This window comes from Symphalangus syndactylus, chromosome 7, assembly GCF_028878055.3.
Source record: "Symphalangus syndactylus isolate Jambi chromosome 7, NHGRI_mSymSyn1-v2.1_pri, whole genome shotgun sequence".
In the NCBI taxonomy this organism is placed as follows: Eukaryota; Metazoa; Chordata; class Mammalia; order Primates; family Hylobatidae; genus Symphalangus; species Symphalangus syndactylus.
The window spans coordinates 15,431,779-15,446,708 of NC_072429.2; the positions used below are offsets into that span (position 1 = coordinate 15,431,779).

General features: G+C 41.4%; 1 protein-coding gene and 1 pseudogene across 3 annotated transcripts in view; both read right to left on the minus strand.

The window, feature by feature from the left end:
* Nucleotides 1–14,930, minus strand: part of RANBP17 (RAN binding protein 17) — a 428,141-nt gene that overhangs the window by 10,236 nt on the left and 402,975 nt on the right. The gene's annotated exons all lie outside the window — the stretch shown is intronic.
* On the minus strand, nt 6,435–6,488 carry LOC129487117 (uncharacterized; annotated as a pseudogene).

The following is a 14,930-nucleotide window of genomic DNA, read 5'->3' on the forward strand; positions in this document are numbered from 1 at the left end:
AGAATTTCACTCCTATCACCCAGGCTAGAGTGCAGTGGTGCGCTCTCAGCTCACTACAACCTCTTCCTCCTGGGCTCAAGTGATCCTACTGTCTCAGCCTCCCAAGTAACTGTGACTACAGGCATGTGCCACCACACCTGGCTAATTTTTGTATTTTTAGTAGAGATGGGGTTTCACCATGTTGGCCTGGCTGGTCTCAAACTCCCAACCTCAAGTGATCTGCTTGCCTTGGCCTTCCGAGGTGCTGGGATTACAGGCGTGAGCCACTGCACCTAGCCTGTTCATTTTATTTTTAGAAATAGGGTCTTACTCTGATGCTCAGACTGGAGTGCAGTGGTGTCATCATGGCTCACTGCAGCCTCAAACTCCTGGTCTCAAGCAACTCCACCTCAGCCTCCCATGTAGCTGGGACTACAGGCAGGTGCCGCCATACTTGGCTAATGGTTTGATTTTTTTGTAGAGACCAGGCCTCTTTTTGTTGCCCAGGCTGGTCTCCAATTTTTGGCCTCAAGCAATCCTCCCCCCTCAGCCTCCCAAAGTGCTGGGAGTGAGCCACCGTGCCTGGCCAAAACGCCCAATTTAAACCCCTTCTGTTCTGTCTCCTGCTGAAATAGAATAGACAAAGATGTGGTTTGTGTTGGATGCTTTACTGCTAGACAGTGAACTGTATTTTTTTCTAAGAAAGTTGAAGGCTCAGTGGGTCTAGAATCTGATGGCTGGATATTATCAAAGAGCAGGATGGTTGGAGAAATAGGAGCAAAGGCTGAGAAAATGGAAAAAGCCAACTTGAATGAGTACAGGGTGATGACTGCAATGGCAGTGGGGTGGGGAGACTGGATTGCAAACTCCTGTGGTACTGTATCCCCAGGGCCTAGGATTAGGCACTGGCACACATCAGAGATTTAGGAAACAGCAACTGAAAGAGTAAATACATAAATGAATAAATGCAAAAGGATGAATGAAGTATCATAAGGTAAAGTATAAAGAGCTGAAGAGTTAAAAGGGCACTGTACAGAAAACAGGGAAGTTCTTGCCTGAATCTATGACTAAAACTTAAAATGATTACATACTGGAATTAATACATTGTTCGTTTGCAAGGATCTTGTTTTTGTGTGTACAGCCTAAGAACTCTTCTATGCCACTGCTGTCCTACAGCCAGCTCCAGAGAGTGCCTTTGTAGGGGCTTGCAGGTTGCAAAGGTCAAAGGCCAGGGCACCATCATTTCTAATGACAAGAACTTTCACCTAAGAGTAGGCTGTGCCTGACAAGTATTCCCACCATCCAACAACAATAATAGCCCTCATTTATGGAGCATCTTCTGGGTGCTCAGTGCTCTGCTGGGCACTTGCATACACCATCTCTAATCCTCAACTAACCATGGGAAGCAGATATTATTTCCATTTTATAGACTAAGGATCTGAGGTTCTGGGCAAATAAGTAACTTGTTCAAGGTACTGCAGCTACCAGGATGTGAAGCTGAACCGGGATATGTGCATAGGTCTGCCTAAGTCCATCATGCCAGTCTGCTGGCTGCCACTGTCTTGCTGTCTGAGTGAGGATCAAGACCACCGGCATAGTGGCTGAGGCAGTATGACCTACTTTACACATCTGGAGGACTGATGGTGTGACAAACAAGGCTCATTTCTGGCCATGGCTCATTCTTCCACCTTCAGTGAATCTCTTAGGTATGTGGTCCATGTGTACCTCCTCCATTCAGACACCCTTGCTGCCTACTGATGAGTGAGGCCGCCACTGAAATTCTTGTGATTAGAATCCAGGGTAGTGGTTCCTGGAGAGTTCTCAGCAGACCTTCCTGCCTCCCACTTAAAGCTTTTATAGCAGAGTTGGTCAACATTTTCAGACTCTCATGATGAACAATGGCAGCCTTAACAGGCTGTCTCTGGAAAATGGTCCACCGAACATTTTGATAAAAATAATGGGTTTCCTCCCACCAAGAGTAATGTACACAGCAATTTAAATTAACATAATAGGAAGCATTAGTAAATTAAGCCAATTTCCCTTGAGTAAAATGAACACTTTTCATTAATATTAAGCATACTGAATAATATAACTAAAAAAAATTCCATAAAGTTCTAAGAAATAGGAGAAAAAATTCAGACTATTCCCTCCTGCTCCCCATTGGTACCATAAAGAAAAAACTGAGGCTAAAGTGATGATATGAACCCTGGTCCAGGCTGGCCAACATGGTGAAACCCCGTCTCTACTAAAAACACAAAAATTAGCCAGGTGTGGTGGTGCGGATGTGTAATCCCAGCTACTCATGAGGCTGAGGCAGGAGAATTGGTTGAACCCAGGAGGCGGAGGTTGCAGTGAGCTGAGATCATGCCACTGTACTCCAGTCTGGGTGACAGAGTGAGACTCCATCTCAAAAAACAAAAAACAAACAAAAAAAAGAAGGCTCTGGTTTAGGCAAAGGAAGGACAGAGCAAAAAGACAGACCAAAGAAGAGGTGAGAGACCAATGACAAAGCATCCCCGTGTCTGGACCTGGATAGGGGGTGGCGGTTCGGGAGGGCAGAGGACACAAAAAAAAAAGGATGATCAGAGCTGTGCCCAATAGGGTATGTACCATAGAATGGGATAACTTAATCTGTTCATCTTTTTTTTTTTTTTTTTTGAGATGGAGTTTTGCTCCTGTCGCCCGGGCTGGAGTGCAATGTTGTGATCTTGGCTCACTGCAACCTCCACCTCCCGGGTTCAAGCGATTCTCCTGCCTCAGCCTCCCGAATAGCTGGGGCTATAGGCACCGGCCACCACACCCAGCTGATTTTTTTTTTCTCTATTTTTAGTATACATGGGGTTTCACCATGTTGGCCAGGCTGGTCTCGAACTCCTGACCTCAGGTGACCCGCCCACCTTGGCCTCCCAAAGTGCTGGGATTACAGGCGTGAGCCATTGCACCCGGCCAATCTGTTAATCTTAATTTGTCAGCCTTAATGGGAAGAGGAATAGGATACAAAATTATCTGTACTTCTGACCAAGCTAGATTGTCCTTCATTCTGATGCAATAAGTTGGTCATGTTTTGAGGAACAACCAATAATAAATGCATCTAAGTTTCAAGAGCTGCTTCTGAGTCTCAGGAATTTTCTGGCACTTGTCATGGGCCTTTCAGAAGGTCAGTAAAAGAGAAGGGGAAGGCTGGCCGCAACAAAAACAATAAAAAACAAACAAAAAACATGATTGCTTACAGTACAGTAGGATTTGAAAAAGCAGAGAAACCTACCCATCTCCACAGCAATTTCACCTAAGCCCCATGCCCTGGTTGGAGACCCAGGATTAGGCAAAATCTGAGTGCTACTGAAAGAGAAAAAGCTTCCAGATTTTCAGGGTTTGTGGAAGTAAGGGGGTTTCTGTCATTTCGAAATGCTGTTCCTGAGGCCATGTGTACAGCAGATATTGAAACGCGATCCTGCTCAAATTAGATAATAGTTATCTTTAGGGAAAAGAAATCAATTGTTCTCTCTGTCTGCTATTCACCTATGTGATATTAGTGGAATGCTATGAAAAATGAACATAATGGATAAATAAACATATAATTAGTTATATTTTCCTGCCTGGATTAACTAAGTTCTACCATCTAAGTTACATTAAATTTTAAAATTATCTATATATACAAAGAACATTACTAAGTGCTTATAGTGTTTTTGCAGCCTTATAATAAAAGTATTTAGCATTTTAAATAAAAAAAAGTCAAATGAAATGCAGGATGAGGTGAGTCTCTCTTTTAAAGAAACAAGACTGCAATCAATTACGGATGACCTGCTCTCCCCTGGAATCACTGGGGATCCCTGCCAACTTGTTCTTTGCACAATGCTAGCCTTGCTCTTAAAAAAAAGAAGACTTTTACCTCAAAAGCACCTCAGGACCAGGAAACTCAGCTGGTTTTGGTCATATATTAGCACTGCATGCTTCCACATCTCAACTAAAAGCATCCCCACTCTGCCATCCCCTCCTTATGGAAAGCTAAGGGATGCTTTTGCTCAAAGTGATTAATTGCTTCAAAAATTAAAAAACTCTTCCAACCATTGTTCCATCTACGGAAAAACACAACCTAGTTTTGCTGTTTCAATTTACTCTATTACCAACATTACCCCTAGTTCTCAAAACATCCATTTTAATCACAGTTTACTGGGGAAAGAATTACCTGTCAGTCTCCTAGCTTGTAAGAAAGAAGATAAAGTTAGAATGAAACTTCAGGATTAATTAATGGAGAGTGCTGCATGTAATGTGTCTATTCTGAATGTTACTGCACATATCACAATGAAAGCAGTTTTATTTTCCATGGTTGAAATAAATTATGATAAATAATTCATTTCAATGGCAGAGATGTACTGTGGAGCAACAGCAACAAAATTGGCTACACTACACCACTGTGAGTCTCATTCCTGAATCTTCATTATCCATTTGAAACTTTTTACGAGTAGTAAATCATATTTCAAGTGGCTGCAGATCTCATAAAGCAGCTTGCTGCATTAAAATAAAACCAGAAAACCTGGGGCATTGGAAGGCTGCAGGGCTTGCCACTCAGCATTATTTGGGAAACTCTTTCTCACTCTTGCCAATATCAAACAGAACACTTTTCAATTTGATGTAAAAATTAAGGATTACTTGTCAAAAATACCATGTAAATTTCCTCTGGGTAGGAATGTTGGGAAGATCTGTATTTTTGAGGAATAACTTTCAACTCCAAAGCCACTTTCCCTTAACTTTTATTCAAGTGACACTTATTTTTGGTTCATGGTACTTCCTGAATGACTACCACATAGGTTCTAGAACCTCTACTGGCCTATACCAGCCTCTGGGGGTTCCCCAACTAGCAAACAATGTGTGCAAGCTTAAAAGAGACTAACAAAGGCGCATGTACTCTGCTTCTATCTAAAAAGACCAGCCTATCTTCATAGGATAGGTGATTTTAAGTTGAATCTTAAAAGATGCATATAGCATTACCTGGGAAGAAGTATATATTTGGAAGAGGAAATAAAATGAGAAAAGACACTGGAGACAGAGCTTGGCATGTTTAAGGAACGAACAGCCCATGCACAGGAGGTTTTTGAAAGAGACCTTCTGAGTGGCAGGGAGTAGATTTAAGGGGCAAGGAGTAGAAGACTGGGCTTGGTCCAGGCTATAAAAGGGCTTTTATGCCATGCTGAATATAGAAATGAGTTTGGGCTAATACATGAAGGGTAGCCTTCAAAGAATTTTCGAGGAGAAGGTGACATGATGAGGTCTGCCATTTAGAACAATACTGATTAGGTTCTGGAGAACAGCAATTACGGGTAAGTACCGGAGGCAAGGTAACAAGTTTAGATACTGCAAGAAGTTCAAAATGAGGGGAGTCGAGGGGTAGGGTAGCAGAGACAGACAGAAATGGCCAGAATCCTTGACTGCATACCCCATTTTCTTCCCAATGAAATATTTCTAAAAAGCATAATCTTAGAAACATACTGAAGCTGTGGATAAATTCAGAGCTTTAGGAACATGGCCTCAGGCCGGGCGCGTGGCTCACGTCTGTAATCCTAGCACTTTGGAGGCCAAGGTGGGCGGATTGCTTGAGTTCAGGAGTTCGAGACCAGCCTGGGAAACATGGTGAAACTCCACCTTTACAAAAAAATACAAAAATTAACCAGGTGTGGTGGTGTGTGCCTGTAGTCCTAGCTACTTAGGAGGCTGAGGTAGGAGGATTGCTTGACCCCTGGAGGCTGAGGCTGCAGTGAGCCATGATCATGGCACTGCACTCCAGCCTGGGTGACTGAGTGAAACTCTGTCTCCAAAATAAATAAACAAAACAAAATAAAATAAAATAAAATAATAAAATAAAATATAAAAAGAACATGGCCTCAAAGTCAAGACTTCCAATGAAGAGAAGGATGCCAGACTGTTCCAGAAATGCTACAGGTAGTGTAGAGGTGGCTGCTGTTTAGGTGGCTGTAGCAATGAACTGAACCCTAAGCAGTGTGCATACGCATCACAGAGATGACTACAAGCACACGTTTATATTAAATAGTCAATGATACAGTAAACTCTAACTGAGGCCATTCAAAATCAAGGAAGGGAGTGGGGAAACAGCATGCCACGTTACTAAATAGTCATCAAACATTTCTCAATTATTATCGTACTTCACAACAGAACAGCATAAGCATAATGGCATGAGGGCGTCTCATGCAGTCATCAAAGGAGAGTGCAATGAATACTGTAATGTACCAAGAAGAACGGGACTGTGAGAGAGACCAAGAAACAGAAACTCTCAGAGACAGAGTCAGACACAAAAACAGAGATGCGGAGAAAGAGCTGTGAGTCAGAGACAGTGTTTCCCCAGTCTCTTTCTTTTGAATGGCCTCAGTTAGAGTTTATTACTGAATAATATAAACATGTGCTTATAGTTATCTCTGTCATGGATATGCACACTGCTTAGGGTTCACATATGCACGTGAACATCCAATCATCATGCTCATGAACTACAAAAGGATCCAAAATGTTTTCATTTTTCATATGGGGGAAAAATTGTTCTTGTGGACAATTCATGGGACCCTTCAGAAATATTTTCCATTAAATATTAGAGTTTATATTTAAACCATGCAGAATTTTCAGATTTGAGAGTTTTTATTTATAGTTATCTAGTGGCATAGAAAGTGCTGGCCAAGAGGCCGGGAAGATGATTCAAAGATGCTACTGAGATTTGGAAGCTCTTTTTCCCTAATAATTACATGGCCCAAGGAATGCTAGTTAGTGACTGAAAGCGTTGGGAATAGAACCTCATTCTTCAATTAAACATTTACTGACCACCTAATTTGGGCAAGGCTCTGTGTCAAACTCTGGGAATATACAGATGAACAAGTCACAGTCCCAGCCCTCAAAGAGCTTACAGTTGAGTAGGGGAGGAGACACACAGTATAGAAACAATGGCAGAAGATACAGTAAGTGGCCGTAAACAGAAGCTTACACAGGAGGCTTTTAGAAACCAGAGGAGGCTAACCCTGCCTAGGGGTGGAGGCAGCCAGGGATGGCTTCATAGAGAAGGTGACATTTGCATCTGTTGTTGAGAATAAGAGAAGTTTGACAGTCAGGTAGGAAGAAGGGCAAGCAGGTGCAAAGGTTTGGAGAAGAGTCTGGGGAATGATGAACAGTTCTGTGGGAATGGAAAGGGTGGATGGGGAGTACTGGTGGCAGATGAGGGTGATTACACAGGTTGGGCTCAGATCTTGTGTACAGGAAATGGGGTGCCATTAAAGCTGAATAAATCTTTCTGGCAGTGATGTGGTAGTGAACTGCTGGTTTAACCATTCTCCACAGGGTCTGAGCCATCTGATTTTTCCCTAGAAGATGCGGCTTTCACCCAGGTGTGGTGGCTCACGCCTGTAATCCCAGCACTTTGGGAGGCCAAGGCAGGTGGGTCACCTGAGGTCAGGAGTTCAAGACCAGCCTGGCCAACATGGTGAAACCCCATCTCTACTAAAAATACAAAAAATTAGCCTGGAGTGGTGGTGTCAGCCTGTAATCCCAGCTACTTGGGAGGCTGAGACTGGAGAATTGCTTGAACCAGGGAGGCAGAGGCTGCAGTGAGCTGAGATCATGCGACTGCACTCCAGCCTGGATGACAGAGCAAAACTCCATCTAACAACACGACGACAACAACAACAACAACAACAACAACAACAACAACAAGATGCAGCTTTCTTCCCTTTCTAGGATTGGGAAGCCACAGACACAGAAGGTTTCCTGCTTGGCTCCTGTGCCTTCGTCAAGAGGACACTTCTTGGGTCCTATCTTACTGGCTCTGTTGCCAGTACTCTGAGAAATGGCACTGACATTACTTCCCTTGGCCTATAGCACATAACTTAATAGTGTACCTTGTCAGGAATAGTTCTGTTTGTCAGGAAGTTTTTTATTGATGTTCAACCTTCATTTTCCCTTTCTTAATATTATTCCATTATGCCAATACTCCATTGTGCCATGCTAAGTAATTCCCTTTCCTTCTTGGCATTTACATCTTCCAAGTATTTATAGACTTATCAAATGCCCCATTTAGTTGTCACTTAGGTAAACCATACATATTTAGCTTCTTTAATCTGCCCCTATAAGCCAGCCCTTCCATTCTCCTAAATCACTTGAGTTACTTTCCTCCAGATTTCTGTCAATTTGTTTTCAGGCTCTCTGCAATGCAAGGGGCCCAGGAAAAAGATGAAGTTGGGGAGGGAGGGCTTACTCTCTTGAGGGGTAAGTGTACTAATGGCCTAGTGTGGAACTTCTGCCCTTAAAGTGCAGTCTCCAAAACAGGCTAAACCTCAAGAGGGACTATGAATACCTCGTTATCTATAAGGTTTCTTTCACCGGTGTATATTTCAAGTCAATAATATTCTATTATTAGCTCTTTTTATGTGCTAGGTGCACACATGTAACTACATACTTATTGAGTACCTACAGTGTGTCTGGTACTGTGCTAGGGACTTTTCCTTCTGTCTTTCCCCTCCCTCTTCATTTCTCACACTTTCTCACTGCTCAAGGAATTTCTGACCTCCTACTGTGTGTCAAGCACCATTGGTATGGAATTGGATAAAGTGTGGTCTCTGCGGCCTTAAGGGCTCGTGTAGTCTTAGTAGTTATTAATCTTTTACTGCCCGCCCATCAAGTTGTTTCCTTCCAGTCTTAAGGGGTTCAGAGAGATCCCTAAATGCACTTATCTCTAATTGATGCTTTTAGTTCCCTGACCTTAGTGGGACTTGTTTGCCCCATGTAAAGTAAGAAGCCACATTAAATATGGGCATGCACACTGAGCTCTTTTTTAGGGTTTTCTTTCTGGTAGGTTGCCTTGGTGCCTAAGAGATTTCTCTTCAGACCTTGCACTTTCCATCACTGTCTTTCTTGGGAGTTTATTTGACATTTTTTGTTTACAGGATCTCAACGAAGTGTGTACTCAAATGTTTTCCTTTTCCATGGTACCAATGTTCCAGACTACAGAGTAGGCTGAGGGAGTGATGGACTGGGAGAGAATCTAAGACAGTGAGTCTTAACTAAAGTCTGGGCATGACACCACAGGAGGGAGTGGTTCAGCTATCTGATCCTGGAGGCCAGTTCAGGTAAGCTCTAGAATTCCCTTGGGTGAGGTGGTGTTATCCTCCAAGAGGTGGAGTAACTATGTCAAGGGCATACAGTTAGCAAATAGTATAACTGGTATTCAAAACCAGGTATAACGACTGTAAAACCTGTCTGCCCTGATTGCTGTAAAATAGAAAGGCCCAACAAATATGGAGAATTTGCAATTTAAAACCTTAGGAGGATGAAATTTCAGTCATTTGAAAGCACTCAGTCTATATTCTTCTAAGCGTGCCAAGGGATAGGGAATTAATAAGCAAGAACTCTTCTAGGTTGCAAAGCATAAGAGGCAGCATTAATTCATGAAAGTCCAGAAGATGAAGGAACCTCTTTTTACCTTGTTCTTCAAATAGTGATAAGATTACAAACAAACAAGGAGTCTTCCTCAACACACTATATAAACTCACAGCTCCATCAGTGGCTACTGCTGGTTAAACTTTCCATGAGTTAAGGCCAGGTGTGGTGGTGCACACTCGTAATTTCAGCACTTTGGGAGGATGAGGTGGGTGGATCACTTCAGCGCAGGAGTTCGGTACCAGCCTGGGCAATATGGTGAAACCCCGTCTCCACCAAAAATACAAAAAAATTAGCTGGGTGTGGTGGTGCACAACTGTAATCCCAGCTACTTGGGAGGCTGAGGTGAGAGGATCGTTTGAGCCTGGGAGGCAGAGGTCGCAGTGAGCTGAGATTGTGCCACTGCACTCCAGCCTGGGCGACAAGGTGAGACCTATTTTTTAAAAAAACAAAAAAACCCCAAAAAACAACTTTCCATGAATTAAGAGAAAAATGAATGTAAAAGTTGGATTCACATTTCCAGCACACTACAGCACACTATACTTTGGGAATTACATAATTTAACCTGCAAGTATGTGAAAAACCAGTAATAACTGTAAAATAAATAAGTCATGTGATTTATTAAGCCCACTCTTACTTTATACTGTGCCATTCTTTGAAGAAATTCAAAGAGCTTCTCACACCACTCACAATTCCATGCAGAGAAATGAAGGCAGGGGAAACCTTCTCATTTACTCTGATGTCTCTCTTAGACAAAGATGAAAAGGTAAGAAGAAATGCCACAGAGAAATAGTAGGTTAAGGCCCTGAGAAAACTTAGTGTGGTATTATAAAAACTGTGTGAGATCTAGTGATAAGAAGCCTTAATTATAATCTAGATGCCACCATTTCCTAGCTGTGTGACTTGGGCAAGTCCTTTCACACATCTCTGAATCTCTGCATAGGTCTCTCATACAGTCACTGCGGGATTAAATTTGTTGATGTACCTAGACTCCTCAGTTAAAAAAAAAAATTCCGTGTTGGCCTTATCTCCCTGTTAGGGTTATTGTGAGAATCAGAGACATTAGGTATGAAGACATTATACGAATGGGAAGAATTATGAGGTACTATGGTTTGAATGTGTCCCCCAAAAAGAACGTGTTAGAAACTTAATCCCCAATGCAACAGCGTTAAGAGGTGATTAGGCATGAAGGCTCTGCCTTCATGCTTGGATTAATGCCACTATTCTGGGATTGGTTCTTTATAAAAAGGTTGAGTTTGGCCTCCTGGTGCTCTTTCTTGCCCTTCCACCTACCTCCATTAGATGACACAGCAAGAAGGCCCTTGCCAGATGCAGACCCTTGACCTTGGGCATCCTAGTCTCCAGGACTGTGAGGCAAACACATTTCTGTTCATTACATATTACTCAATCTATGGTATTCTGCTATAATAGCACATAATGGACTAAGAAATTAGATTTATTTTCATTTTGGCCATTGCGAGGCAATGCCTGAAGTATGCAGGAGGAACAGGTAAGAAAAAAGTCAGTTTGGGGCCAAGAATTTCAAACTCACACCACACCATGCCCTCACCCAGTCCAGTAAGTGTGATTTTGAGAATGCTTATCACAGAAAGAACATTAAGAAAGGCAAAACACAGGGATGGGACCAGGAAAGATCTCAGTGATATGGCTTCAAAATCAAATTATCTTTGAAAGGAAGTCTTGGGCTTGGAATCTCCTGAAAGGATATTTTTCACATTTATAGTATAAATAGCAGGGATATTTTCCCCTCAAGGACACAAAAAAGTGGTAACTGCATATTGTTTTTCAAAGTGAAGGCAAATTTTACGTGTTTATTGAATACTTCCTTTGTGTTAGGTAAGTCTATACTCATTGGTTCATTTTGTCCTCACAACTCTCCCGAGTCAAGAGTAGTCTCTGATAAAACTTAGGTCTATAAGGGGTAGTTTGACCCCCAGACAAGGCAGTGCAGTTAAGTCTCTCAAGGGCTTGGAACCATGGCAAGGCAGGTGGCAGGGTATTTCTCAGTCTTTTTCTTTCTCTGGGGCTGCTTGGCCTCTCATTTGAGATCCTCGGCATGTCTGCTTCTTTTTTCTCCCCTCTAGGACTGGCTATTTCTCTGAGCATATGGCAGGGAATGGCTGCCTCATGGCTCTTGAGTTTTCAAGTCTTCAATTTAGATGAGGACTAGTGGCTGACCAGCATCTTTACAAATTTTTTTTTTAAAATTTAATTTTTTTTTGAGACGGAGTCTCAGGCTGGAGTGCAATGGCGCCTCACTGCAACCTCTGCCTCCTGGGTTCAAGCAATTCTCCTGCCTCAGCCTCCTGAGTAGCTGGGATTACAGGCATGTGACATCACACCCAGCTAATTTTTGTATATTTTTAGTGGAGACGGGGTTTCACCATGTTGGTCAGGCTGGTCTCGAACTCCTGACCTCATGATCCACCTGCTTTGGCCTCCCAAAGTGCTGAGATTACAGGTGTGAGCCACCACACCTGGCCAATTTAATTTTTTGTAGAGACAGAGTCTTGCTATGTTGCCCAGGCTGGTCAGGAACCCTTGGCCTCAAGCAATCCTCCTGCTTCGGCTTTTAGTGAAATCCTAAATAGCTTCAGCTTCTCAAAGTGCTGAGATTACAGGCATGAGCCCCTGCGCCTGGCAATCAGCATCTGTTAAGTGCCAGTTTCTAAATCTAGGGAGGAACGACTCGAACTGAGCCAGCTTGGGTCAAATGTCTACCTCGTGTCCAATCAGTTCTAAAAAATTAAAAAAAAAGAAAAAAGTCCTGGGCTCAAGGACTGAAGACTCAATTCAGTTCTTGATTGAAGAATGCTGTATGGCTCTTCCTGCCACTCTTCCATCCCTGCCAATCCTGTTTCTAGGCCAGTTAGTTAATAGTACTGTATAGTGGTTAAGAGCACAGGTTCTGCTACTTAATAGCTGTATGATATTGGGTGAGTTATTTAACTTCTCAGAGCTATAATTACAATATTTTGATTATAAAATGGAGATAAAATACCTACCTCACAGAGCTGTAAGACATAAGTAGAAATATATACAGGTATATACATATATGTATACGTAAGGCACTTAGCACACAGCCTAGCATATAATTGATTCTACTGTTTTTTTCATCATAATCATTCTTATTAAAATTCTCTGTTTGAGCCTGAGGTTTTCCTTCTATAGCGGCATCTTATGTCCCAGAAACCCTGCAGGAAATAAGCCTTCTGTTACAGAATGAAGGAAAAGCTTAGGTCTTCAAGAAGGATGTATGAAGATTCTTTGGAATAGTATGGTAAGAAAACATTACTGAATCATTATTTTTTGGCCAAGGTAGTCATCCTCTTTGTGGTAGTCATACAAATTTAGGCTCTGTCTGGTAAGTCTTGGGCTAGCTTCGTGTGATGCAGGGAGATGATCCTAGGTGTCATTTTCTTATGTCATAGAAACACTAAGAGTAGAAAGGCTGCACTTGTATCAAAACTTGGGAGTGCAAGTGAAATCCTAAATAACTTCTATGTGTGAAATAGAGATAAATGTTGCTATCTGTGTTATGTTAGCATAAAGACACAGATGTTCTCTGCAGTGCTTCTTTCTCTGAGAATTCTTAAGAAAAAAAGACAAACCAAAAATCACTGAACGTCAACAGATAAAAACAATTCCTTTTGAATACATATTGTTAAAAGGCTTCCCAGAGTTGGGGTTAGTATTTAATCTATGGGTTAGAAATTTTCCTTGCAGAGGTTTGTTTTTTTAAAGATACATTTAGTGAATTCTTTTTATTCTTAATTTAAAATAATAGCAATTATGCCAAGCACTATTAATGAAGAGGTTAAAAACCATTTTGGTTGCCATTTGCCATACTGGTGAGTGACTGTTATAAAGCATGCCTAATTATTATTGGGCTAACCCTGTGTAGCTGTGCTTTCTTCCCTTATGAAATATTCTCTATCTGCTTTACACGAATGTGAGCAAAAAGGTATGGCTGTTGTTCATTTTTTTTACCACTCCTTTGCTATCCTGAGAACATTTGTTGCAGACTAATAGCTAAACTGTAGATAAAAGAGAGATGATAGATTACAGTCCCCTTTAATTTATAAGGAAAGCATTTGGAGCCCCTGAGAATACCAAATCAGGCCACTGGCACCCAATGACTTCACACTAAGTTCCACACCATATCATATTTTTTAGTTTAAAGACAAAGCCAAATGGATACACAGCTTATTTATTCCAAATTCTTCTTCATGAAGAGCTGGCTTCTTTTTTCTTTTAGCTCCTTGTAAAACATTGTAATTCCCCTATTCTATAAACATACAAATATAATTGTAAAATGACATCATTCTGTTTTCATTTAATTACCCCTGAAATGCTTTCTATTTAATATTCATTACTCAAAAGCTAATTTAAAAGAGAAAGAGATGTGACTTATTCAAAAAGATGTACTGTCATTCACAGCAATAGTTATCTAATATACAGAAGTTAATAAAGCAGATTAATCTACAAGTCCCTTTAAGCCATTCTTGAGTTTTGAACAACTGCCTCTTTGACCTTTCACCTTCATGCTGTGCACCAGTAGCAGGTGCCAGCTGTACAGAAATTACGGCTGCTGTGTTTGGACGCAAAATCTTTTCTTACTTTGCTTCTGACCAGCAGCTGACCCTGTAGGAGTGATTGTTTCTGGTGCCGGCCTAAAGGCTACATAAACCAGTAGCAGATAAACAAAAGGCTACATATACCAGCTGCCTTGCCTAAGGGTACCATCCTAGACTGACACCTCCACTCTTTCTTCAGCGTTCCAAATTGCTCCTTGTTTGTTTCCATACGTGCATTTCATCCATGTTATTTTGTGTGAGGGGTGGGGGTAGGGGAACCCCCCCCTCAAAACAACAACAAAAAAACCCTCTGCTCCCTCGAACTTGACTTTTGAGTATTCCATGTCAAACTGTGCCATTATAATGCTAATCTAGGCCTGATTTAGCAACTTTAATAAGAGGCTAAACCCTCTTGTAATTAGATAATAAAATTTTATTATGTATTTTAATATTAAAAGTCTTAAAATCAAACTCTTCAAATCATACACTGGCACAAAACTAAGGTGCTTAAATATCATAGCATCAGAAAATGGGAACCTGAAAAAGCACATTGTGGCTAATTTTTCATTCTCAGAAATGTAAACATGGAATTCCTATGTGGGAATAGTGAAAGCTCCAATACTCTTAATTATGTACAAGGAAGAATGAATCTATTCAAGTATGAAGCACACTGTACCATTTCCAGCAACAGCATGAGATGACTTTGACAGTTATTTCTTGGATACAAATTACACAAGTATAAAAACAATCCCCATAATGATTAAATGCAGTTATGTACATAGGAGAATACCAGTGCAAATGGTAACATATTTAAATGGTTTTCCTTCATTAAAAAAATTATATATGATATTAAACCATCAATCACTGCTGAGGCACAGGAGTTTAAATGTATTGTCACTGGCTGAAATAAATGACTTGGAGACTGGA